Here is a 13,872-nt window from a genome sequence, read left to right as displayed (position 1 = left end):
AATATCTCCAAGGTATGCCTGTATTATAGCTTTTTATTATAGTTTGAAATCAGGAAGCATGACGCCTCCAGCTTTGTTCTTCTTTCTCAAGATTGCTTTAGCTATTTGGGGTCTTTTGTGGTTCCATACAAGTTTTAGGATTGTTCTATTTCTGTGAAAAATGTCATTGGAATTTTGATAGGGATTGCATTGAATCTGTAGATTGCTTTGGATAGTATGGATATTTTAACAATATTAAGTCTTCCAATCCATTAACATGGAATATCTTTTCATTTATCTGTATCTTCTTCAATTTCTTTCATCAATGTCTTATAGTTTTCAGTGTACAGATCTTTCAACTCCTTGGTTAAATTTATTGGTTATTATTTATGTCTTATGTCCTTAATTTCTCTAATAGTTTGTTAGTGAACAGAAACACAAATTGATTTTTGTATATTGATTTTGTATTCTGCAACTTTACTGAATTTGTTTATTCTAACAGTTTTTTGATGGAATCTTTAGGGTTTTCTATACATAATATTTCAACTACAAATAGAGAAAATTTTACTTCTTTTCCAATTTAGATGCTTTTTATTTTTTTTTCTTGCCTGATTTGCTCTGTCTAGGACTTCCAATACTATGTCAAATAAAATTGGTGAGAGTGGGCATCCTTGTCTTGTTCCTGATCTTAGAGGAAAAGCTTTCCACTTTTCCCCACTGAGTGTGATGTTAGGTGTGGGCTTGTCATATATGGCCTTTATTATATTGAGGTATGTTCCTCTATATGCAGTTTCTTGTGTATTTTTATCATAAATGGTGTTAAATTTTGTCAAATGCTTTTTCTGTGTCTATTGAGATGATCATTATGATTTTTATCCTTCATTTTGTTAATGTGGTATGTCACATTGATTGATTTGTGGATATTGAACCATCCTTGCATCCCTGGAATAAATTCCATTTGATAGTGGTGTATGATCTTTGTAATGTACTATTGAATTTGTTTTGCTAATATTTTGTTTAGGATTTTTGCATCTATGTTCATCAGGGATATTGGCCTGTAATTTTCTTTTCTTGTATCATCCTTATCTGGTTTTGGTATCAGGTAATGTTGGCCCTATAAAATGAGTTAGGGAGTGTTCCTTCCTCTTCTGTTTTTTAGAACAGTTAGAAGAATTGGTATTAATTATTCTTTAAATTTTTGTAGAATTCTCTAGGTAAGCCATCTGGTCTTGGCTTTTGTCTGTCAGGAGTTTTTGATTACTGATTACATCTCCTTACTCATAATTGTTCTGTTCAGATTTCCTATTTCTTCATGATTCAACCTTGGTAGGTTGTATGTTTTGGGAATTATCCATTTCTTCTAGGTTGTCCAATTTATTGGCTCGTGATTGTTCATAGTATTCTCTTACAATCCTTTATATTTCTATGATATCAGTTGTAATATCTCCTCTTTCATTTCTAATTCTATTTATTTGAGTCCTTTCTCTTTTTCTCTGGTAAATCTGTGTAAAAGTTTGTCTATTTTGTTTATCTTTTCAACAAACCATCTCTCATAGTTTCATTGGTCTTTTCCATTATCTTTTCAATCTCTATTTCATTTATTTATTTTTGCTCTGATCTTTGTTATTTCCTTCCTTCTGCTAACTTTGTGCTTAGTTTGTTTTTCTTTTTCTAGTTCCTTGAAGTATAAAGCTAGGTTCCTTATTTGAGATTTCTTGTTTCTTAATGTAATTGGTTATCACTGTAAATTTCCCTCTTAGAACTGCTTTTGTTGCATCCCAGAGTTTTCATATGTTGTATTTCTATTTTCACTTGTCTCAAGATATATTTTGGTTGCTCCTTTGACCCATTGCTTGTTGAGTAGCATGTGGTTTAATCTCCACATATCTGTGAATTTTTCAGGTTTCTTCTTGCAACTGATTTCTAGTTTCATACCATTGTGATCGGAAAAGATGCTTGATATGATTTCAGTCATCTTAAATTTATTAAGACTTGTTTTATGGCATAATATATGATCTCTATCTTGGAGAAGAAGAATGTGTATTCTGCTGCTGATGGATGAGATGTTCTGCAGATGTCTGTTAGTTCTATCTGATTTAACATGTCATTTAAGGCAAATGTTTCCTTATTGATTTTCTGTCTGAGTAATCTATTCCTTGTTGAAAGTGGGGTATTGAAGTTCCCTATTATTTTTGTATTGCTGTCTATTTCTCCCTTCAGGTCTGTTAATATTTGCTTTATATATTTAGGTGCTCCTGTGTTGGGTGCATAAATATTTACAAATGTTATATTTTCTGTTGGATTAACCCTTTTATAATGATCTTCTTTTTCTCTTATTACAGTCTTTGGCTTAAAGTCTATTTTGTCTGATATAAGTATAGCTAGCCCTTCTTTCTTTTGGTTTCCATTTACATAAAATATCTTTCTCCGTCCCTTCATTTTCAGTCTGTGTGTATTCTGGCATCTGAAGTGAGTGTCTTGTAGGCAGCATATAGTTGGATTTTTTTTTTTTGAAGCTATTCATCCGCTTTATGCCTTTTGACTGGAGAATTTAATCCATTTACATTTAAGATAATTATCGATAGGTAAGAACTTATTAACGCCATTTTCTTAGTTGTTTTCTGTCTGTTTTATAGTTCCCTTGTTCCTTTCTTCCTCTCTTGCTGTCTTGCTTTGTGAATTAACAGTTTTCTGTAATAGTATGCTGTTTCTCATCTCTTTATCTTTTGTGAGTATCTACAAATAGGTTTTTGTAGGTTTTTGCTTTATGGTTACCATGAAGCATGCATAAAACATATATAACTGTCTATTTTAAGCTAATAACTTAACTTCTATTACATGCAAAAACTCTACCCTTTTACCTCCACTCCCCACATTTTGTGTTCTTTGAAGTCATGATTTATGTCTTTTTATTTTTTTGTGTATCCATTACAAATTATTTTAGTTTTAATTATTTTTTATACTTTTGTCTTTTAATCTTCATACTAGAGTTTTAAGTGATTTACCCACCACCATTACAATATTGGAATATTATGAATTTAACTATATATTACCTTTATTAGTAAGTTTTACGCTTGGATATGTTTTTCTGTTGCTAATTAGCATCCTTTTGTTTCAGCTCTAGAAGTCCCTTTAACATCTTCTAAGACTGAGCTAGTGGTGATGAAGTCTTCAGCTTTTGCTTGTCTGGAAGACTCTTTATTTTCTTTCAGTTCTTAAGGACAACTTTGCCAGTTAGAGTATTCTTAGTTGGCAGTTTTTGTCTTTCAGCACTTTGAGTATATCATACCACTCCCTTCTGGCTTGCAAAGTTTCTGCTAAAAAATCTGCTAACAGTCTTATGGGGCATTCCCTTGTATGCAGCAAGGTGTTTTTCTCTTGCTGATTTTAAGATTTTCTCCTGGTCTTTAACTTTTGACAATTTAATTATAACATGTCTATGTGTGGGTCTTCTTGGATTCATTTTATTTGGAGCTTTTTGGGCTGCCTTTATCTGGATGTTTATTTCTTTCTGAAGGTTAGGCGAGTTCTCAGCCATTATTTTTTATTTTTTTGACAAGCTTTGTGCCCTTTTCTCCCTCTCTTTTCCTTCTGGGACCCCTATAATGCAAACATTGGTCTACTTGACGTTGTCTCGTACATCCCTTAAGCTATCTTCACTCTATTTCATTCTTTTTTCTTTTTGCTCCTCTGATTGAATGAATTCCACTGTCCTGTCTTTGAGTTTGCTGATACTTTCTTCTGCTTGATCTAGTGTGCTTTGAACCTCTCTATTGAGTTTTTCAGTGCAGTTATTCTATTCCTCAGCTCTTTGTTTTCATTTGGTACTTTTTTTATATTTTCTATCTTTTTGTTGAAATTCTCACTTTGTTTATGCATTGTTCTCCTGACTTCAATGAGTATCTTTATGACCATTATTTTGAACTCCTATTAGGTAAATAGCTTTTCTCCATTTCATTAATGTGTGTTTCTGAACTTTTATCTTGTATTTTTTGTTGTTCGTTTGGAACATATTCCTCTGTTTCTTCATTTTCGTTGACTCTGTGTGTGGTTTCTGTGCATTAGATAACACAGCCACCTCTCCCAGTGTTGATAGAGTGGTCTTGTGGAGGAGATGAAACTTATTGATTAGTCTGGCCCAAACATTTTGTTGTCTCTCAAACCCCTGTGGTTGTCCAAGCTGCCTTCTTTGTTCTGAGAGGCTCCCAGCAGCTGAAGGTATGCTAAGACCTGTTGGTGTCCCAAAGGGGGGGATTTCAGTCAGCCTTTGATGTAGGCTGATTGAAAGCTAGAACCTCAGGCGGCAGCAGGGAAAGGATGTAGTTAGTGCCCTTTCTGAGAGAAACTGGAAGAAGGGCTTTTCTGCCTATTCACTCTGTGCTGGGCCCAGGTGTATAGCCACAGAGGGGTGCTCCTGTGTCAGTTAATCTCTGCTTCTCTGTGTGTTACACTCCTATGGGTCTCAGGAATGCAAGCCCCTTTGGCTATCAGAACCAAGTGATTTAGGTGCTCATCCCTGGATGGCAGCCACAAAAGCTTGGGTGCCAGATGTGTATACAAGGTCCTTTCAGGGAGATACTGGCAATTTGTAGTGGGCTTAAGTGAGAAGGCAAAGGTGGTGTCTGCTGCCTTCCATAGTCTTTGGGGAGGATCGCTGTCAGCCTGTAGATGTCCGCTGAGTTAGAAACTTGGCCCTCAGGCAGCAGCTTTTAAAGTATGCAAATAGGACTCTTAGGGAAAGACTGAGAGGTGGACGTTTTTTTTTGCCTGCTTCCTCCCTGCCACAAGGGAGGGGATAGCCATGGTGAGTCATGAGACTGCTTTTTTGTTTGCCATAATCTTGTGAGTCTCATGGATACAAGCTCCATTGGCTTTCAGAGCTAGATGTTTGGGGGCTCATCCCTCAGGTGGGAGTCTTAAAAGTTGGAGTGCTGGATGTGGGGTCCAAACCCTTTGCTCCTCAGGGAGCAGCTGGGAGTTCCCTCCTGATTGTATGGCACTATGCTGGGGGTGGTGTTTATGGTGAGAGTGTCTCAGCCTTTCCAACCCATTTAGATGTGGGTGATGTGTGTATTTTCTCATTTGCCCAGTGTATAGGAGTCACTCAGTTTCTAATTTCTTTCAGAGGGAATTGCTCCATGTATAGCTGTAGATTCAGTGAGTCTGTGGGAGGAGGTGAGTTCAGGAGGCTCCTATGTCACCATCTGGGACCAGAGCCTCCTCTAATTTTCATATATGTTGATAATTTAGAGGAATGATTACTAATTGCCTAACCAGTATCCATTCTTGCTTCCCTAGAAACAGGACCCAATTTTATCTGGAATGTCAAGGTGTCCAGGTATGAGACAACATGTCTTAGATAAAGTGCCTTGTATAAACTCTTTGTTGTGAGATGTATGCATAAGTATCGTCTGGGATACTGGGGAGGCTGCTTAAAGGGAAATCCCTGCGCTTGGAAGTGCTTCCTTGTCCTCTCCTCTCTTCCTCTCTGTTTCTTGCCTGCAATGGGAAAAAGACAGCGAGCTGCTCTTTTGGAACTCTAAGTGACATTGAGGACAGAAGCCGTGATTACAGGTGACAGAGCAGAACGAAGGAGCCCAGGACTCCACTGACTTGGTGATGCTTCTGTTCCAGCTTGGCCTTGCCTATCTCCTAATCTCTAAAAGAAAAACAGAAAAAAGTAAACTTTCACTGTGTTTGAACACATTTATTTCAAGTTTTTGTTACTAGCAACTGTATATAAATTTTAACTGATAGATCACCCCTTATGGAGAGTTTTGAAGACACAGGTGCCCAGCTCCAGAGATTTTCATTCAGTAGGTCTTGGGTGAGGCCCTGAGTCAACTGGGTTTGGAACAACTATACCAAAGTATAATGCTATAGATTTCTGGGTCATGGGGATTTTATTCCCAGGATGCAAATTAGCTTTTGTTGGTTCCAGAAGACAAATTCCTGTCAAGTGTCAGAAGGGAAAGTGAAAAGAGCTAGTGCATGAAACATCACGTATGCATTACTCAGAGAGGAAAACTACGCCTGTTCCACTACCAATGGGTTGATAGTTACATTTTTATAAAATTTATCTTTGGAGGAAAAATAATCATTGGATGGACTTTTAAAAGTTTTATGAGATGAGGGTTGGGCAGGGAAGAAAAATAAGGTATCATTTTGCCACAATAATGGAATATTTTCCTGAAATTTTGAAACCCACTGGGAAAAGTCAAGCCTTCACAAAGAAATCCATTTAATATGGTTAGTTTGTTGTTATTAACATAGCCAGAGGGCAAACTGGCTACGTCATTTTGATAGTAAGTTATGTACTAAATCAAAGTAATTTCAGATCAGATTTGCCAATAGATAACTCAAAAATCAGTACTTAAGGCATGTTTATGTTAAGGAGAAGAAAATAACTACTCATGCCTTAAGAAAAGCATACTCTTGACAGTCATTTGCACACAAACGTTTCTCGGTATGTATCAAGAGAAAACGTCCTCATAGCCAGTATTGTACATGAATGTAATAAAGGAACCTAAGAAGTCAGCCAGCCCCAGCTATGGCAATTTCATTCAGCAAGATGAAAAACCCCTTTGCCAGCATAATGGAACCTTTTCTGTGAAAGAAATGGTCAGAATCGCCCGGTAATTCTACCTTCATCACCTCTCTTTTTTAAAAGTAGAAACCCGCTTGGCTCCTATTTTAACAGTAAGTGTCTGTAATAGGATGGCTACTTGGATATCCCGGGTGGTCAAAAGTATGCCACGGTGATTTGGATCCATTCTGATACCTTGTGAGCCTGAGCTCCATGGCTACAAGGTCAGTTTTCCTTACCTCTCAATAGTCGCTACCTAGAGTAGGACACAAAAGCCTAGTTTTCATGTATTGGCACCTTCTGAAGAGATGAAAATCCAAGGTTATATCACTGCATGTGGAAAATAAAAAGCTATGACATCTCTTTTAGATGAGAGCTTGTGCCGTTCTCCTCGCTGATCACTCTCTGAGCTTTCATTACTGCGCTGAGTGCTGTCACCCTTCTTAGAGTTGACTGTATTTGAGTCTGAAGCACTTGTGGGAATTTTGGGACGAAAAACACTTTCCTTGCTAAGTGCTAACCATCTTTATTGTTATTATTGTTATTAAGTCAATTCCCAAAGTCATATCCAGTAACATGGCATTTTCAAAAATGACATATTGCTGCAGTGCAGTGGGAAATGCTGTTCAGTGGGCTTTCTGATGCCAGCCTCTTAAGTACTGCTTTTGTGGTGGCACATTTGGGGATGACACTTCTCTTCAGTGGCTCAGGTGCCCACAGGTAGGAAGCTATTAAGGGAATAATGATGGGCCAGAACAGGTGGTAGATACTTTCTGATGGGCTCCTCCTCCACCTAAGGCATCTGTTGTTTAAAGTGTATGTCTTCACTGTACGTAAAGACTGGCTCTTGAGGATAATGCAGAAGGGTGATGTTCAAATATATTCTTTGAGAACCATTAGAGTAATTGGTTTAAAAGTCAGTGTGTTCAATTTCATGAAATATGCCAAGTATGTGGAAGCCTGGCTTTTCTATTTCATTTCTAGAGGCAATTTGTGTAATGCCTTTTCATTACATGATGGAGAAAACCACAGTGCACATAGATCAGAAACTAGGCAACTGTACAGAATGAGAATCCAGGGGACAGAGTTATCATCCAGATTTTCATAGCACGAAGATAAATCACGGGTACACATCACTCGCAAAATATTCACTTGATGGTAATGATTACTAACGTAAAGAAGTAGGAAAGTACTTTTGGGAAAGATTTCTGAGGATCTACATCTATGCATTGGCTCTAGTAGGATGTAGTTTAGAGTTCTAGTAGGAAGTAACTTAGAAGAGGCTGGTTTTTATTTTTTTCCCCATTGCACCTGGTAAATGCTGCCTATCCTGGAAAAGGGCCTAAAAGGAAGCAGTAGGTGAATTATGGGCAGCGTGCTTAGTCTCAGTGCAGGCTTTGTTTTATAAGCAATTAGCATGTACCCCCAGCAGCATTGCTCCAGCCATGCCTTACACATCAGAAATCATAGAGGTGGCCAGACACTCCACTCTACCATTCAACCAGTACACGTTTTCAGGGCCCCAAGTGGACAGCTGTGATGGTCTTCACAAAACTAGATGGTGAGCACCTGAACAACCCACCCTGTACAACCCATCCTGCCTCTGAGAGTGACTTGAACAAAGATTCAAAGCGTATCTCCCGAGTTTGATCTTGGTTGAGCCTAGAAATTTTAGTGTTGCATTCAGGTGTTTGTGTATACTGAAAATTGATGAAAATAGCTCTTTAAAAAAAAAATACAAAGTAGTTGTTTATATTATTTCATTTTCTTTTCTTCTTCTATCTTTGAATACAAGTAGGCCTAGCCCAGGTGTTCTTTCCCAAGAGAAAAACTGAAAAGGAGAGAGCATTTTATCACAAATTCCATAAGGAAAATCTGAGTCTCTGTTCCTAAAAGAATTCTGGGCTTACTATTTGTTCCTAGTAGGGCCTAGAGATAACTACAAGTCTTAAGAAATCATCTCCTGAAATTCTTGAATAACTAATTGCTTAGACACTGTTTTCGAAAAGTTGCCCTCTGCAGAAAAGAGAAACGAAAGCTATGTAGTATTTGACTTTAAAAAAGGAGTGAAGGACACCACCACATTTTATGTAACATAAAGGAAGGAAAGGACTACATTTATACCCTCAAGATTCGTCTCATTTTGAAGATTATCTAGTTCGGAATAATTATCAAACTCAGGATGACATGTCTGAATGTTGATGAAGGACGACCCGTGCCACCTCTCCCATCCTCGAGCTGTCCTGTCTCCCCTTCTCATGACCCAGGCCAGAGGCCTCAGGACAGAACTCTGCCTCCAACGTCCTCCTCTGGACAGTCTATAAATGTGACACCGGACTCGTCAAAAGGGACAGTCTGTACACAACTTCACTTAATTAGCTATGCTTTTGAGAAGCCAAAATCCTTTGAAGTCTCTTCCTTACCTCTCATCTTAGGATAATTGAGAGTATTCTCTATATTCAACCACAAGATTAAACTGAAACCAAAAGTTGTGACTATAGCTGATGAATCCTGCCAGCCTGCAAAGTTCTAGATTGGCCGAACTGTCACTTTCATCTCTCCACAATGGGCAAGAATCCAGAAATTAATTGGAAATACTGATTGTGTCAAATTTGGACCTGTGCAGACTATTCAATGAACAACAAAAGTTGGAATTCCTATAATAGTGTAGTAACAACATGTGGGAATAACCGTAGCTTTTTTATCAGTAAGTTAAATGTGATTTATTTGTATTTCTGTTTAGGTTTAATAAAAATGAGTCAAGTACATGTTTTATAGAGGTTGTATTATTATAAACCCTAAATTTTAAAAATTTTATTAGATTATTATTTTTTTTTTGTGAGGAAGATCAGCCCTGAGCTAACATCCATGCCAATCCTCCTCTTTTTGCTGAGGAAGACCGGCTCTGAGCTAACATCTATTGCCAATCCTCCTCCTTTTTTTTCCCCAAAGCCCCAGTAGATAGTTGTATGTCATAGTTGCACATCCTTCTAGTTGCTGTATGTGGGATGCGGCCTCAGCATGGCCGGAGAAGTGGTGCATCCGTGTGCACCGGGGATCCGAACCCAGGCCGCCAGTAACGGAGCGCGTGCACTTAACTGCTAAGCCACGGGGCCAGCCCCTATTACATTATTTTTGATAATGATTTTTATTTCCAATTCTTCAATGTTAATATTCCATAGAATCTAATGAGAAGCCAAATGCTTATATATATAGTTGTAATTTGTTTTTCTTCGTTATATGTTTGTCACTTTATTGTAATGGATGAGTAAAATATTTCTTTTATTTTTAAATATTTCTGTGATAAAAAGATGGTTTCTTCTATTATTCCATATAATACATTTATTCATCTCTTTCGACAGATAGCCTGCCTATACAATTCAATTTCCTTTTATCTAAATTTATTTTAAAAACAAAATTAACTACCTCTTTATTTCTGGACCATCAATTACTACTCTAAGGTTTTTGTCTTGTTATTGCTTTCTCTATGGTAACTTACTTCTAATTTTCTTTCCTGCTTTGGCTGAATCATTTTGCAAATTCAAAGCTTACACTTGATTTGTACCATTGCTATGGAATACTTTATTATCTTTCATAAATTGCCCTTGACACTATTAATGGACACATTAAATATCAGTAAAAATTAGATGAAAGAAGCAGATGAAACTAGTTAGCTAAAACAGTACTATTTTTATGTTGAGCACTTAAATTATATTATGGTAATCCATATATTTCAGAAATATATTATACCAAAAGAGATAAGGAAGGAATACATAGATAGATTGCTATCTTTTTGTAAAGTTGTAGCTGTGCAACTTTTAAATGATCTTTCTAGGTGTGTTTTAAATTTTTTATTTACAAAAGCTCATATTTCTCTGAGAAAGAGTTGATTCACAGTAGGTTTTGAACATTTGAAAACAGGACTAGTCTATCATGCTGGAATGTAGAAGATACTGTTACTAGTGCATAAAGGAGAATCATGAAGTTCCAGTGTGCCCAGAATTACATAATTAAAGGCTTATGGTGATTTATTTAAATTGGTAGTTTACAAGTCATTTGAGTACATATTTTAAGGTAAGAAGGAGGATGCGAACTTGAGTGGAGAGAGTATTTAGGCTTTGAAGAAAAGTCTGGGGATATGAATCTCTGTTTTGTCCCTTACTAATGATGCTATTTTAGGTAGGTCACTTAATCTTTCTGAGTCTCAGCTCCATTTTGTATTAAATGGATATAATAATGTGTACCTGATAGAGTTGTTATAATGAATGTGATAGCATGTGTAGGCACCCAGTACAAGGTTCTCTTGTATGTTTTATCCTGACAAATCAAGAATCAATATCAAGACAGAAAGAGGTCCAATTCCCATGATGCTAACCCATTGGGCAGACGCTCAAGAGTGCTTCTTTGGTCTTTAGTGAACCATACATTTGGTCTCAACTCCTGTCTTCAAGGGCTATTTTAATTAGTTTTAGTTTTTTGTTTTTTTTTTAAAGACACCAAGTTAGTATCTTGGCCTATATTTAAATGGAATGTTTTGAGAAGGATTTTCACTATATTTAGTGGGCAATATAACCCTGTTGACTGGAGGTGAACGGGGGGGCCCCTAAGTAGCACATTTTTCTAAAGAGATTTCATTTAGGAATCTTCCTTCTGATGGTAAATTGTCTCAAATGATGGAAGTCCTCCACATATTTATGTGAATTAATTTAAACATTGTGTGTGTGTTTCTTAACAGCTTGTAAAACTAAAGAAATGAGCATTTTTGGAGGTCAGCCTATGGGGAGAAAGAAAGATCATTTAGAGAACTGCTGTGGAATCAGAAGAAGCTGCAGTGGGATTTGTGGAGGCAGAAGGCACCTGTGCTTTGCTTCTGGTGAGAAAGGAGAACGCTCAAATACATGTAGAAAGTGTTCAAGATAGTTTTCCCAATTATAAGTTTTCATTTAAAGTATCGAATTGAAAAATTCATTCTTCTTTCCTCAGCTTTGGGTCTGTTTCACAGGCTAGGACCCCCACCTCCTAACCCCGCTGCGGGACTGCGGCTGTGTTAGACACGCTGAAGGGAACTGAAGAGATCAAATTCTACATTACAATTAAATTCATCCGGCTGTGGTATCCAATAACCCTCCTTTTAATTTTTGTCTGTTGGGGAAATATAGGTTTGTATTTAATTTTATTCTCATATGTCTAGAGGCACTGTAATGGATGGATTTCACAGTGAGAAAATAAAATAACTAGGCTATAAATAAACACATTCGTCACTGCTGGGAAGTGAATTCTACACATACGTTGTTAAAGTAATGGCTTTGAATGAATATATTAAGTCTAGTGAAAAATCAGACTACAGTTCTACTAAAGTTAAATTTATTGTGCTTTTAGGTAGGTCTTTTAAATAGCTGTGATCTTCCATTTAATTTGTATTGTGTAGTGGACAGTGGTGCTATTTTTTGTTTTTAAATGACAACGTGCTATCAGTTGGCATTTTCATCCTGTTGGTTTAATATGCATAAATCCCATTATACCCCGTAGCTGATGCTTTTAAGATGAGATGATGGCTTTCCTGACCTCTTTGTTGATTTATTTTAGCAACTGAGAAAGTATCAAACAATTGAAGTTGGATCCTGTTAATCTTTGCTTGTGTTCTATCGTTTTTCTCTGTAATTTTTATTCTCAAAGCTGAAAAAGAAAGAGTGCTACCAAGTATGCATATAACAGAAAAATGTTTTAAATTGGATGTGAATCACAGTTTGGAAATTGGTTGTGTTTCATGGCACTGGTATAATGAAGAACTGTTTTAAAACACATTTATCTGCCTTGCTTGAAAGATTCTATGTGATATTAATATGAAAGTTTTTGAGGTCTAAGTTTTTCTTTGTTTAGAAAAATAAGGGTTTATACACCTGATAAATAGCATGCAGTGTTGCTCTGGGGAGAAGTAAACTGATATATGTTTCAATAAATAGATTTTAATTTCCCAAGAATATAACTGGTTAAGTGTAAAGACCTGTGTTACTATTATTATTTTTTTTTGTGAGGGAGATCAGCCCTGAGCTAACATCCTACGCTGATCCTCCTCTTTTTGCCGAGGATTGGCCCTGGGCTAACTTCTGTGCCCATCTTCCTCTACTTTATATGGGACGCCGCCACAGCATGGCATGACAAGTAGCGCATCGGCGCGTGCCCCAGATTTGAACCTGCGAACCCCAGGCCGCCAAAGCGGAGGGCGCGCACTTAACCGCTTGCGCCACTGGGCTGGCCCCAAGACCTCTGTTATTTTAAGTTGAAACATACTGACCGCAGGGAAAATGTTGTTCTAAACGTGCTCTCCAGCTTAGGTTCCCCTTGCCCACATTTTTTTGAGAAAACTTTTACAATAAGAAATACAAACAAGGGTTGAAATTTGCACTTAAAATCTCGTACTCTTCATTAGACTAGAAACTCTGATGGGAAGCAGATGGTGATTCATATGCTGATATCCTGTAAAAAGTAAAAGTACCTTTTAGATATTTGAAAATAAGAAAATTAAGACTTTTAAAAAACTACTGATTAGAATTAAAATAGAAGTACTACCACAGCTTAGTTTGTCTACCCTGTCTGAAAATGTGTAAGCATGAATTAGGATTTTTAGTGGCCCTGGCATTATTCAAACTTTTTAAAAATTAATCAAGCATTGAAAATTATAATTTATTCTAAAATATTTATTTATTCATTTATTTGTTTAATCAACAAACATTGATCAATCATCTACTGTTGTAGTTACCTGTTGCTGTGTAACAAACTACCTCCAAATATAGCAAATTAAACAACAAATATTTATTGTTTTACAGTTTTTGAGAGTCAGGAATCTGAAAGAAGCTTAGATGGTTCTGGCTTGAGATCTCTCATAAGGTTCCAGTCAGGATGTCAGCTAGGGCTGCAGTCATCTGAAGACATGGCTGGGCTGGAGGACCCCTTTCCAAGCTTATTCACCTGGCTATTGGTAGGAGACATCATTTTCTCAGGTGGGGCTGTTCATGACGTGACAGTTGCCTTTTCCCAGATCAAATGATCCAAAAGAGAGTATACCCCAAACAGAAGCTACAGTGTCTCTTATAACCTATTCTTGGAAGTGGTATACATCACTTCTGCATTATTCTATTGATTACACAGATCACCCTTGGCACAGTGTAGGGTGTGGATAGCAGGAGGTGTGGGGCTCATTGGAAGCCCTACCCAAGGCTCATCTCCACATCTGTGCTCCACATGCTGCTAAGCACTAGACACAAATATGCATATTACTCACACTCCCATCCTTAACATTATATCTG

General features: G+C 37.1%; 1 long non-coding RNA gene across 5 annotated transcripts in view; it reads left to right on the top strand.

Annotated features, from left to right (window-relative positions):
* Nucleotides 1–13,872, top strand: part of LOC147917399 (uncharacterized) — a 125,851-nt gene that overhangs the window by 74,184 nt on the left and 37,795 nt on the right. Inside the window, exons 1-5 of one of the 5 annotated variants that reach the window (XR_015549578.1) lie at nucleotides 4,023–5,154; nucleotides 5,278–5,317; nucleotides 11,301–11,438; nucleotides 11,568–11,724; nucleotides 13,393–13,566. This is a non-coding gene — a long non-coding RNA (uncharacterized LOC147917399). Of the gene's footprint in view, nucleotides 1–4,022; nucleotides 5,155–5,277; nucleotides 5,318–11,300; nucleotides 11,439–11,548; nucleotides 11,725–13,392; nucleotides 13,567–13,872 lie in introns of those variants that run through there. The other 4 variants (XR_015549574.1, XR_015549575.1, XR_015549577.1 and 1 more) reach the window with 4 other exon arrangements.

The sequence above is a fragment of the Ceratotherium simum genome, chromosome 3 (assembly GCF_057802395.1).
Source record: "Ceratotherium simum simum isolate JZ-2026a chromosome 3, ASM5780239v1, whole genome shotgun sequence".
Taxonomy (NCBI): domain Eukaryota; kingdom Metazoa; phylum Chordata; class Mammalia; order Perissodactyla; family Rhinocerotidae; genus Ceratotherium; species Ceratotherium simum.
This window is presented reverse-complemented; position numbering and strand designations above follow the sequence as displayed.